This window comes from Lissotriton vulgaris, unplaced genomic scaffold (genome assembly GCF_964263255.1).
Source record: "Lissotriton vulgaris unplaced genomic scaffold, aLisVul1.2 SCAFFOLD_1221, whole genome shotgun sequence".
NCBI classification, from domain to species: domain Eukaryota; kingdom Metazoa; phylum Chordata; class Amphibia; order Caudata; family Salamandridae; genus Lissotriton; species Lissotriton vulgaris.
Window position 1 is genome coordinate 607,363 of NW_028246228.1, and position 11,866 is coordinate 619,228.

Here is an 11,866-nt window from a genome sequence, read left to right on the forward strand (position 1 = left end):
GTCTAACCCAGGGTGGTGTGGAGTGCAAAAAAACGATGGATTTGGGCCCAGATCTTTGGACTGGGGTGAATGTGTGACATTGATCCACATTCTGTCCATCACCTGTTTTGTTTGCAATTGCTGCCATAAGTGCGCTGGGGATGCTCAGACGTGGGTCCCAGGCACTCCACTGGAGTCAAGCTAGCCGGGCTGATGAGGTGTTACCTCGAAACCGGTCCGGTCCTCGGATGCTTGATTCCGTTGTGGGAAGGACATGGATTTTGTAGTTCGGACTGGACTGTTCCCATGGGGCACAGGGTCAGAGCTGATTTGCATATCGCCATTGTCTAACCCAGGGTGGTGTGGAGTGCAAAAAAACGATGGATTTGGGCCCAGATCTTTGGACTGGGGTGAATGTGTGAGATTGATCCACATTCTGTCCATCACCTGTTTTGTTCACATCAAAGACAACATCCTGGACCCTTCCCAGTCCAGGTTCAGACGGAACCACAGCACGGAGACAGCCCTCATCGCTGCCACAGACATCAGGCACCTACTTGACAACGGAGAAACGCCAGCCCTCATCCTCCTGGACCTATCGGCCGCCTTCGACACAGTCTGCCACCGCACCTTAAAAACACGCCTCCAAGAAGCCAGGATCCTAGAGAAGGCCCTCGACTGGACCACATCCTTCCTCTCCGGCAGAACCCAGAGAGTCAGCCTCCCACCCTTCCAATCCGAAGCCACCTACATAATCTGCGGCGTACCCCAGGGATCATCCCTCAGCCCGACGCTGTTCAACCTCTACATGGCCCCCCTTGCACTAGTGGCCCGCCAGCACGACCTCAACATCATCTCCTACGCTGACGACACCCAGCTCATACTCTCCCTCACCAAGGACCTGCACACCGCCAAAACCAACCTCCATGAAGGAATGAAGGAAGTCGCCGACTGGATGCGGTTTAGCCGTCTGAAACTGAACTTGGACAAGACTGAGGTCCTCATCCTCAGACCCACCCCCTCGGCCTGGGACAATTCGTGGTGGCCAACCACGCTGGGAACAGCACCTACACCGCTGAACAAGCCTACCTGAACTACAGACTCCGCTTCTAAACCCCCACCCGCCAGTTCCACTCCGCAAACCTCGCCCATGTCGCTGTCCCCCACATCCAACGAAAGACTATCGGCGGCAGATCCTTCTCCTACATCGCCGCCAAGACCTGGAACACCCTCCCTACGGCAGACCCAGGACCTGCTCACCTTCAGAAGACTCCTCAAGACCTGGCTCTTCGAGCAGTAGTGGCCCACACCCCCCCCCTCACAGGTAAGTAGTGCGCTTTACAAGTTCCTTGATTGATTGATTGCATTATTTCAACAAGTTATTCAATCAATCACCTTTAACCTAAAACTAAGTTTAAATCAACTTTTTGTAGTAACACTCAATTTTCATAAAATGAACACATTTCTTTTCAGGAATCCACTCAAACCTAAAACTAATTTCCTTAATCTTGCAAGAATATTTCAATTAACTTGTTGCAAGAATATTTCAATTAACTTGTTGAAATAATGCAATCATCCTTATCCTCCTGATACTCCAATGCATGCAACAACTCCCAAATGCATCCTGGTCTTGGAGGTCCGTGGACTAAGGCTCAGCGAATCCAATGCTGTCTAAAATAGATTCACAGCTGCATTGTGGTCTCTATGGTTTGTTGGAGGCTGGATGTGAGCGCCCGTAATCAGCTTGATGATTCAGATTACAGACAATATCGTGGCTCCACACCCGGCTCTATACTCTGCTCCGAAGGTCAACGGCGTACCGGCGCAGGCTTACGGCTCACCCCGCTGGTCTTCAATTGTGTATCTGGCGCTTCAACTTGCTCGAGTTTTCTAGCACTCGCACCAGGCTTGGTGGATTTCATCAAATCAGCTGTCACAATCACTCCGACTTTTGGGGATTTATGGTGTCAAGATGCCGCCTAAGAACGTGAATTCCTTACTGAAAGCACCTGCTACAAGGAGCACCAAATCTAAAAACCCTGTAATGGCAGACGCTGTGGAAGCTGCAAATAACGGTACTCTGGACTCTACAAAACCCGGTGAGTCGGTTCTAAAAAATTCGAGCATATCTGTTTCTAAGAAAGGGGGAGAGCGTGGCTTCCAAAAATAATAACTCTGTGCAAACGGTACCGGCCCTGTTTGAAAAGCAGTTTAACAAATATGTACGAATACAGCAATATGAAGCGGCTAGGTCTGCTCTGCTCGAAACTCATCTGGTTCAGACTGATCCTGAGAGCAACATTGATCGAATAACCCGAGTAGAACAAATCATTGTCTCTGAAATACCGGCAGATTCCGAATTGCATAAAATATCGGCAGAGTCTGTGCCGGTGCTGGGACCTGAAGTCATAAAAAAGGGGGTTATGGGAACTGAAGGTCTTTGTACCATCTTTCCCATGCTAACTGCTGAAATTATAGAAATTAACTAAAACTCGAGCACACCTCATTTAGCATTAGACACTGATGGAACTACTCTACAAGAAGCTATACTAGGGACTAATGATCAATTCTACTCAATGTCTGACCTTACCTCTGATGAAAGCTCCGACAAAGACTGGGCTGATTATCCAGTTGATGACAGTAGTCTAGACAGAAAAGAAGGCTGGTATGTCACCAGGGTCCGCTATCACTGCCATCACAGTCAAGCAACAACGAGTCCGCAAATCACTCTGTCCGAAACAAATCTATCAGCCAGGAAGAGCCTGTGCAGGAACCCAGCTTAACTATAGAGTCAGCTTTGCCAATAGTATCCGATTTTGAACTTGACTCTGGCCCAGAGGTGACATTGGCTATGATTTATCAAACTATGGTAGCACATAGATCTGATACCAAGATAGAGATTGCTCACACGCAAGCAACATGCAAAAAGGTACCGTATCACCAAGATATGCACCGATATGTCCGTAAGAGTTTCAGAGGCGGAAACGAGAATATCAACATTAGAAGATGAAATTATTTCACATAGGAAAGAACTGTCCTTAATCAAGGAGCAACAAGATGATATTAGTTATAAACTGTCGGAGCATGAGAACCAATCCCGACGGAACAATCTGCGAGTTTTGGGGATCCCAGAAAATTTAGGTGGGAGCGATAATCGTAAATTTATATGTGAACTTTTTTCTGCGGCTTTTCCAGATCTCACATCTTGGGATTGGCCGGTGGTAATTGAACGTGCTCATCGCTTTCCGGTTACTAAAAATGCCAAGCAAAAGGACAGCGATTACCCAAGAGCTTTTCTGGTCAGATTCAACAACTTTTTAGCAAGAGAAGCAGTGTTTGACTTGGCCAGACCAGACAAAAAACGCTCGGCCAATGGATGTAGCTTTTTTGTTAGACCTGATTTTTGTCAGGCGACTATCTAAACGCTGGCATTTAAGACAACTGATAGCCGGGTTTCAGGAAAAAGGAGCTACAGTTTATCTCCAAAACCCGGCTAAATTCAAGGTCATTTTCAAAGGCCAAACAACATTTTTTCTCTGAGATTGTTGCCAAGGAGTGCCTAGCTAATTGTTAAAATTTGTCAATTTAGGGGTGGATTAACTGAGCATTTTACTTTGAAAACTCTTTATTCTTGCAACTGTATAATACTTGTAATCAAAGATAAATATGCGAAGTGGTAAATTCTTGAGAAGGCTAGGTCTTTATCTGAGATAGGGCTCTTTTTTCGGATCTAGTGGGGGGGGGGGACTCTGTGCACACATGGACTGTAAGGTGGGCTTGGGTGGGGGGAGGGATGGTTGTCTGGGTCAAGGGGTTTCAGGGGTAGGGTTCAGGGGGTTTTGGTGGTTGTGGGGGGTGTATAATTCAGCAACAGTCAAAATTAAACAAGAAACAGATCGTGAAATTCAATCAATTTGTGTTATTACATTTGAATGTGAATAGCTTTATGAAGTACAATGGTCATTATAAAGACGATATATGTATTTTGATATTTTCGGACAGGATTAGAAAAACAAGCTTTGCTATTATATATGCATGGTTGCCTTTATTTGATTTCTTACTTCTTAAATGGCTAAGAAAATAAAGGTGTGTACACTAAACATTAATGGCCTTAACGATATTAAGAAAAGGGGATTTTGGCTAAAATTATATACCTGTTGCAAATCGATATACTCTGCCTACAAGAAACCCATGTTGCATGGGATAAAAGGGTATCTTTAAAAAATCTTGGATTAGATCTGTTAGTATGCACAAAACAAACCGGGATTAAGAGAGGAGTCGCTATTTTTATGCGACGAAATCTAGGCTTATGCCTTAAACCCACTTCTGATAAATGGGGGAGGTTGGCCTCCGCAGAACTTTTTTTGCATCAACAAAAAATCATGATTATACGGTATGGTCCTAACTTAGATGACTCCGAATTGTTTAATTTTCTAAATCTAGAGCTCGCACTGTGTAGCCTTCCCATCATCATATGTGGGGACTTCAATATTAATCTGGACTCAGACTTTGAAATAAGACAGAATAATAATAAATACAAGGGGTCTAAACCACGAACATACAGAGCTTTGAAGAATTTTGATAATGGGCTTTTGGATGTTTGGCATAATCTTCATGCCAAAGACCCCGGGTTTAGCTTTTTCTCAGCTCCACACCGGAAATCGAATATGCTACTTACCAGTATGCATCTGTTCTTGGCATGTAGGGCTGCTGACATTCATATCTGTGCATAGATCCCCGTCTACTGTTGGGTCCGGACGATTGCACATTGTTGTCCTGGAGAAGTCTTCGAAGTATCACTGGATAGGTGGCTCCTCCCCTGGACTACAGTGTGCATGGGCATCCCCTCCATCCTCAGATTGTTTTTTGCCATTGTGGCAGAGATGGAGTGTAATACAGTGAGTGATGTCCATGCTGCCTAGAAATTCTGAATGCTACAGCTGCAACAGGTGCCGGGGAGGAGGGTGGGCGATATGAATGTCAGCAGCCCTACATGCCAAGAACAGATGCCTACTGGTAAGTAGCATATTCGGTTCGAGGCATGTGGGCTGCTGAATTCATATCTGTGCATAGATTGCATAGCAGTTTCTCCTGTTAGCGGCGGCTGCCCGTGCCAGCTGCAGCAGTCTGAAAAAGAGTTCAGAGAACAGCCTGTCCTACAGCTGCCTGCTGTCTAGAGTGTACATCTACGCAGTAGTGTTTTGTAAATGTATGAACAGTGGACCATGTGGCTGCTCTACATATCTCCTCCAGTGGAATGTTCCCCAGGAAAGCCATGGATGCTCCTAACTTGCGCATGGAGTGTGCACACGGAGGAATCGTTAAAGTGCGTTTAGCCTTCTCATAGCACATTTGGATCATTTAACGATCCATCTGGCTATTCCTGATTTTGAAATGGGATTGCCTTTGTGCTGTGGAGCAAAGGCAACAAACAGTTGTTTCGTTTTCCTGAAATCTTTAGTTCTGTCTATAATACATGAGGGCCCTCTTCACATCCAATGTGTGTAGGGATCTCTCAGCAACATTCTCTGGATTTGGTTAGAAAACCGGCAGTTCTATGGTTTGGTTCATGTGGAACTGCGAAATCACCTTCGGCATAAACGTGGGGTTTGTACGCAAAACAACTCTGTTTGGGTGAACCTGTATGAATGGCTCTTGAATGGTTAGTGCCTGGAGTTCACTAACTCTTCTGAGTGAGGTAATGGCTACTAGGAAAGCCACTTGCCAGGTCAAAAATTTAATCTCACAGGAATGTAGAGGTTTAAAAGGTGGCCCCATGAGCCTTGTGAGGACCACATTTAGGTTCCAGACTGGTGAAGGTGGGAGTCTTGGAGGGATTACTCTCTTGAGTCCCTCAAGAAAGGCTTTAATGGCAGGTACTCTGAATAGTGACAGGTGCTGCCTGTTATGCAGGTAAGCTGCTATTGCGGATAGATGTATGCAGATGGAACTGAAAGGCAGATTACATCGGTATAAATGCAACAGATAAATAATGTTCTGAATAGACGCATCCAGGGGGTTAATGTCATTATTGTTGCAGTACATGACAAACCTTTTCCATTTCGCCGCATAACATGCTCTAGTCGTGGGGCGTCTTGCCTCCTTTATGATATTCATACATTCTGGAGGCAAGTTGAGGTATCCAAATTCTAGGACCTCAGGAGCCAGATCGCCAGGTTGAGCTGTTGCGGATCTGTGCTGAATTTCGCCATGGCTCTGCGTCAAAAGTCTGGGTGTTAGTCGCAGTCGTTGATGCGGCACCACGAAAAGTTCTACGAGCGTGGTGTACCATGGTTGGCGGGCCCACGTTGGAGCAACTAGGATGAGCGTCATTGAGTGTTGCCTCAGCTTGCGTGCCACGAGCGGTATCAATGGTGCTGGGGGAAAAGCGTACGCAAATTTGCCTGACCAGTTCAACCATATCGCGTTGCCCTGTGACTGCGGATGTGGGAACCTGGTGGCAAAGCTGTGGTATTTAGCGTTTTCCCTTATGGCGAATAGGTCTATCTCTGGATGACCCCATTGCGGGAAGTACGGCTGGAGTACTGATGGATGTATCTCCCACTCGTGCATCTGGTGGCTGTGCCTGCTGAGCAGGTCCGCCATCTGGTTGTCCTTGCCCGGGAGCAGGTCCGCCATCTGGTTGTCCTTGCCCGGGAGGTGTTCCGCCATGAGGAACATGCTCCTCTGAATGGCCCACTTCCACATGCTCTGAGCCAGGTGAGACAACTGTGGAGAGTGTTCCTCCCTGCTTCTGTATGTAGTACATGGCAGTCATGTTGTCCGTTCGGATCAACACGACTTTGTTGCAGATGTACCTTGAAAGCTTTTATTGCCATGAAGATTGCCATCAGCTCTAGAAGGTTGATGTGCATCTTCTGCTGTGTCGTCCATAGTCCCTGCACTGTGTAATGGAGTACATGAGCTCCCCATCCCAGGAGAGACGCGTCCGTTGTCAGTATGATCTGTGGTACAGGCTCTTGGAACGGTCGGCCCTTGCAAAGGTTTTGTGGATTCCACCAATGCAGAGAGTTGTATGACCGACCGCTCACCAACACTAGGTCTTTCAACTGCCCTTGAGCCTGGTTCCACTGACGTGCCAAGCAGTCCTGAAGTGGGCGCATATGTAGTATCGCGTGCAGGACTATGAAGATGCAGGAGGCCATCATGCCTATCAACTGCATGAACACTCTTGCCTGAAGCGAGTGTTGAGGCCTGAATTTTTGTATTAGCAATTGCATGCTGTGTATTCTCACTGAATTTGGCTGAGCTGTGGCTGCCAGTGTCTATTGTTGCGCCTAGGTACTGCCGTACGTGGGCGGGTTGAAGATGCGACTTCGGGTAATTTAGTAAGAACCCCAGATCGTGAAGGAGGTGAATGGTGTGGGACATGTGGCTGGCACACAGCTGGGCTGACTTTGCTTGAATAAGCCAGTCGTCCAGATAAGGGTAGACATGTATGTGCTGTCTTCTCAGGTGTGCCGCCACTGTCGCCAGACACTTGGTGAATACTATGGGTGCTGTAGTCACTCCGAAGGGGAGGACCTTGAACTGGTAGTGTCGATCCTGAATGGTGAGCCTGAGATACTTTCTGTGTGAACGGTTTTTGGGTATGTGAAAGAAAGCATCTTTGAGATCCAGTGTTGCGAGGATCAAAGTGGTCTGACAGAATGTATTGGTTCAGAGGTCTTAGGTAGAGTATGGGCCTGAGACCCGTCCTTCCGTCCTTTTTTGGAATTAAGAAGTACAGAGAGTACACCACTGACCCTTGTTCCGCTACAGGCACGAGCTCGATGGCTCCTTTTTGCAGCATACTGACGACCTCTTGCTGCAATAAGCGTAAGTGCTCTGCGGACATAGGACGGTGTCTTGGTGGTATGTTGGGTGGAGTGGCTGTGAGCTCTAGACAATACCTGTACTGTACAATATCTCTTACCCACCTGTTTGTGGTGATGGATTTCCATACAGACAGTAACTGTTGTAGTCTCCCCCCCGACAGGTGTTATATGGTCGGGGGCAGTGACAAGGCGTCACTGTTTGGTGTTGGCAGAGGATCTGAGTTGTTGTTTCCTCTTCCTCTGCCCTTGAGGTTATTTCCCCTATATCCACCTCTGGGATTTTTATTGTAGGTGGATTGTGTACCTCCCTTGGTATACTGCGTTTGTTGTGTGTGTTGGCCTCTCGAAGGTCCTCTGTTATTGGACCGACGAAAGGAACCACCCCGAAACTGCTGCGACTGCAGAGCCCCCATGGATTTCGCAGTCTCCGTGTCCTTTTTTATTTTGTTCTAGGGTGGCATCAACTTCCGGGCCAAACAAGAAGTCAGTGTGAACTGGTTGATTAAGAATGGTGGTTTGTATTTCTGGTTTGAAACCAGATATCCTCAACCAAGCATGTCGCTTTAGCATGACGCTAGTGTTTATAGCCCTAGCTGCAGTGTCCGCAGTGTCTAGTGCGCACTTGATGGAAGCGTTGGAGATTAGCTTCCCTTCCTGAACTAACAGCTCTGCTCCTACCTTGAATTGTTCTGGGAGGTGCTGTAATAATGTCTCCAGAGTATCGTAGTGTGACTTGTCATATCTGGCCAGAAGCGCCTGAGTATTAGCAATACGCCAGATGTTCGCTGCCTGTGCTGCCACTCTTGCCAGATGTTTCTAGTATCTTTGATTCCTTATCAGGCGGAGGCGCATCGCCTGTCGTCTGAGAGTTTGCCCTCTTTCTTGCATTTGCAACTACCATAGAGTCTAAAGGCAATTGTCCTCTAATATAGGCTGGATAAACAGGTGCCGGCCTATATTTCTTTTCTATCCTCGGGTTAACCACCCTTGCTCTAGTTTAGTCTTTAAAAAAGTCCTTGGCATGCTTAAGAACACCCATTAGCATAGGTAGTGTCTTCACACTCTTTTCGGAAGATGAGAATGTGTCCACAAGGAAGTCCACTTCCACAGTATCACTTTGAAGGTCACCGTCATGATTTAACGCAGCTCTTTCAATCAGAGCGTTGAAAGCTGTAGTGTCTTCAGTTGGTGATGTCTTGACATTGTAGACCGTAGTATCAGGGTCATGTTGTGGGTCTCCTGGGTCAGCAGGATCTGCCCATGGGTGGTTCTGATCATCACGATCAGTGTCCATCACATCCTCATCACCACCATGATCATCGTCTCCTGCCCCTGCATCAGAGTATGCAGGGGAAAAGGATTGAGGCTCCTGCTCATACGTCTGCAAGTGTTCGACCATCACTGGTGACGCAGGTGACCCCCTTTTTTTTCTTTAGAGGAATCCTGAAAGACTCCATGGGTTTTTCCGGGACTATCTTTCTTTTGTAGATAGACAGTCTCCCCGTTTTCCGAGTCAATGAACTGCCTTGGTTCCCGTTCATCGGTCTCGCTCGCAGGCCTTTGGGTCAATGCAGGTCTTTTTATGGGGTCGATGCTCCGTTTCGGCTCGAACATCTTCGGCCTCACTGCCGGTGGTAAACCGTATTTAATTGGCGCCGGCGTTGCGAGCGCGGTGACCAACTTGGTAGTTGCGGCTTTCTACGGTCCCGCCGTTGAAGCCGTGTCTCTGATTCTTTGAATCGACTCCGAGACGTGTATGGCCATGACCTGGGCCTTATGTGCCGAGTCAGCATCGGAACCGACATTAGTCTCCAGTCCAGTCATCGATCGAGGATTGGTGCCCTGTCTCGATTCGAGCTGCGTAGCGGCTTCCTTCGGTGCCGGTGTCCTCGACTCGACGACCTTCACCTTGTCCTTCGGCGCCCCGCTACTCGAGTCGAGGGCATTCTGGAAGCTCCCTGCATCGAAGTCCCTTATTTGTTTCGTCGGCCCGAGGGTTTTGAGGCCTTGACGCCGACTAGAGCCAGTTGCAGTTTCGATTTTGACTGTGCTGGCTTCGGTTTCGTTTTGCTGAGATCAACCAAAGTTGGTTTAGAAACCGATGGCTCGTTTAAAATGTTTGAAGCGGGGCCTTTGTGCGGGGCTGTTGAACTTGAAGGTAGATCTTGGGTAAGGCCTTGTGGCGATCCCTCGACCTGAGCCGTATCGATATTTTGTCCATCGGCCCCCGTTACGACGGTTGGGCCTAGCTCCTCCGAGCTATCCTTCTCGGCCCCAAGGGCCGGAACGTCGTCTCCTACCTCGTAGACTTCATAATTTTCCTCTTCCTCCAGATATTCCTCTTCATTGGCCTCAGTCTGATCCATGCTCGGATCCCTGCTCCGATGGTTCGTCTTGGTCCGGAAGCTCGACGACTTCATCGTCTCCGGTCCCGAAGAGATTATCTGGTTCCGGCGCTTGCTTCTTCGATTCCAATCGAGCTGCGCGTCGGGTCCGAAGAGTCTTCTTTGATCTGAACCAGGCACAGGCCATACATTGGTCTTCATTGTGGTCCAGTGACAAGCATTTATTGCACACAGGGTGGACGTCGTTGTGTGCATATTTAGCGTTACAAAGCGGACACCGCTTGAAAAGGCCTCGACACTCCATCGATGAAACTATGCGAGAGGTGAAGGAAGCCTTCTGATAGTCGATGTCCTGTAGATAAGATGTTATCGATACCGATCGAAATGATACAGACGCTCGCAAAAGCCTTTTGGCTTTGAGAAAAAGTTTCCTAACTTGAGCTAAGATTTAAACATCCGAACCCAATGGCGGAAAAAAACAATCTGAGGATGGAGGGGATGCCCATGCGCACTGTAGTCCAGGGGAGGAGCCACCTATGCAGTGATACTTCGGAGACTTCTCCAGGACAACAATGTGCAATCATCCGGACCCAACACTAGGCAGCGATCTATGCACAGATATGAATTCAGCAGCCCACATGCCTCGAACATGTACGCTTAGATTATTTTTTGTATCTCAATTTTTTATTAAAACAATAGCGATGGAAATTCTTTCCAAATTATTATCGGACCATAATCCATTAATTCAAAATTTTTGCTTACCTTTGGTTGGGGAAGTCCCCAAAACAATTTGGTCTTATCAGAGGAATTTACTATTTGATGAGGACTATATATAATTTATGACTAAAGTTATTCAGGATTTTTTTCTTATGAATAATGAAACCGCTTCTATGGGATACATTAAAATCCGTAGTAAGAGGGGAAACCCTAAAATATTCTAATTTTTGAAACAAAAGTAAACGTGAGAAATTTCTAAGTGATTGTGCAATGGTTTTAAAGGCAGAGGAAAAAGCTAGCTGAAAGCATTAAGGCTAATAAGCTCATCGAAGAATCGCAAATTGATCTATCAGTCACGCGCAGCATAGTATATTCTCATATTGCTGATCGAGTTGCATCTGAGTTCAGACAACATAGAACTAAAAGCTACAAATTAAACGAACAAACAGGGAAAACTCTCGGGCAAAGACTACGCCAAAAAACAATATCTAACGAAATCCTGAAAATCCGCGATATCAGGGGAGATGTTAAGACCTCTAGAGAGGATATATCAGGAGCCTTTACCGAATTCTACTAAAACTTGTATCACCAGACCCATAGTGGGGTAGATTTGGGAGATAAGACAGCACAATACCTGGCAAGTATTAATAAAACTGAACTCTCTGAAGATCAGAAAGATATATTAAGCGCCCCAATCGTTTGGGAAGAAATTGTAGCAGCTATTATGGGCCTGGCTATCGGTAAGGCAATGGGACCCGATAGCATCCCCCTAGAATTTTACCGGGTGTTCAGGAGAATGCTAAAACCAGAACTGCTTAAGCTATTTCAGCAAGCTTCCGTAGGCAATCCTCCAGATTCGTGGGCTCTAGCCACGATCGTCATTTTTAAAAAGAAAGGAAAGGATGGGGAAATGCTTGGATCTTATAGACCTATCTCCCTCATCTCAGCTGACAGTAAGATTTTTTCTAAAATTCTTGCTAACCGATT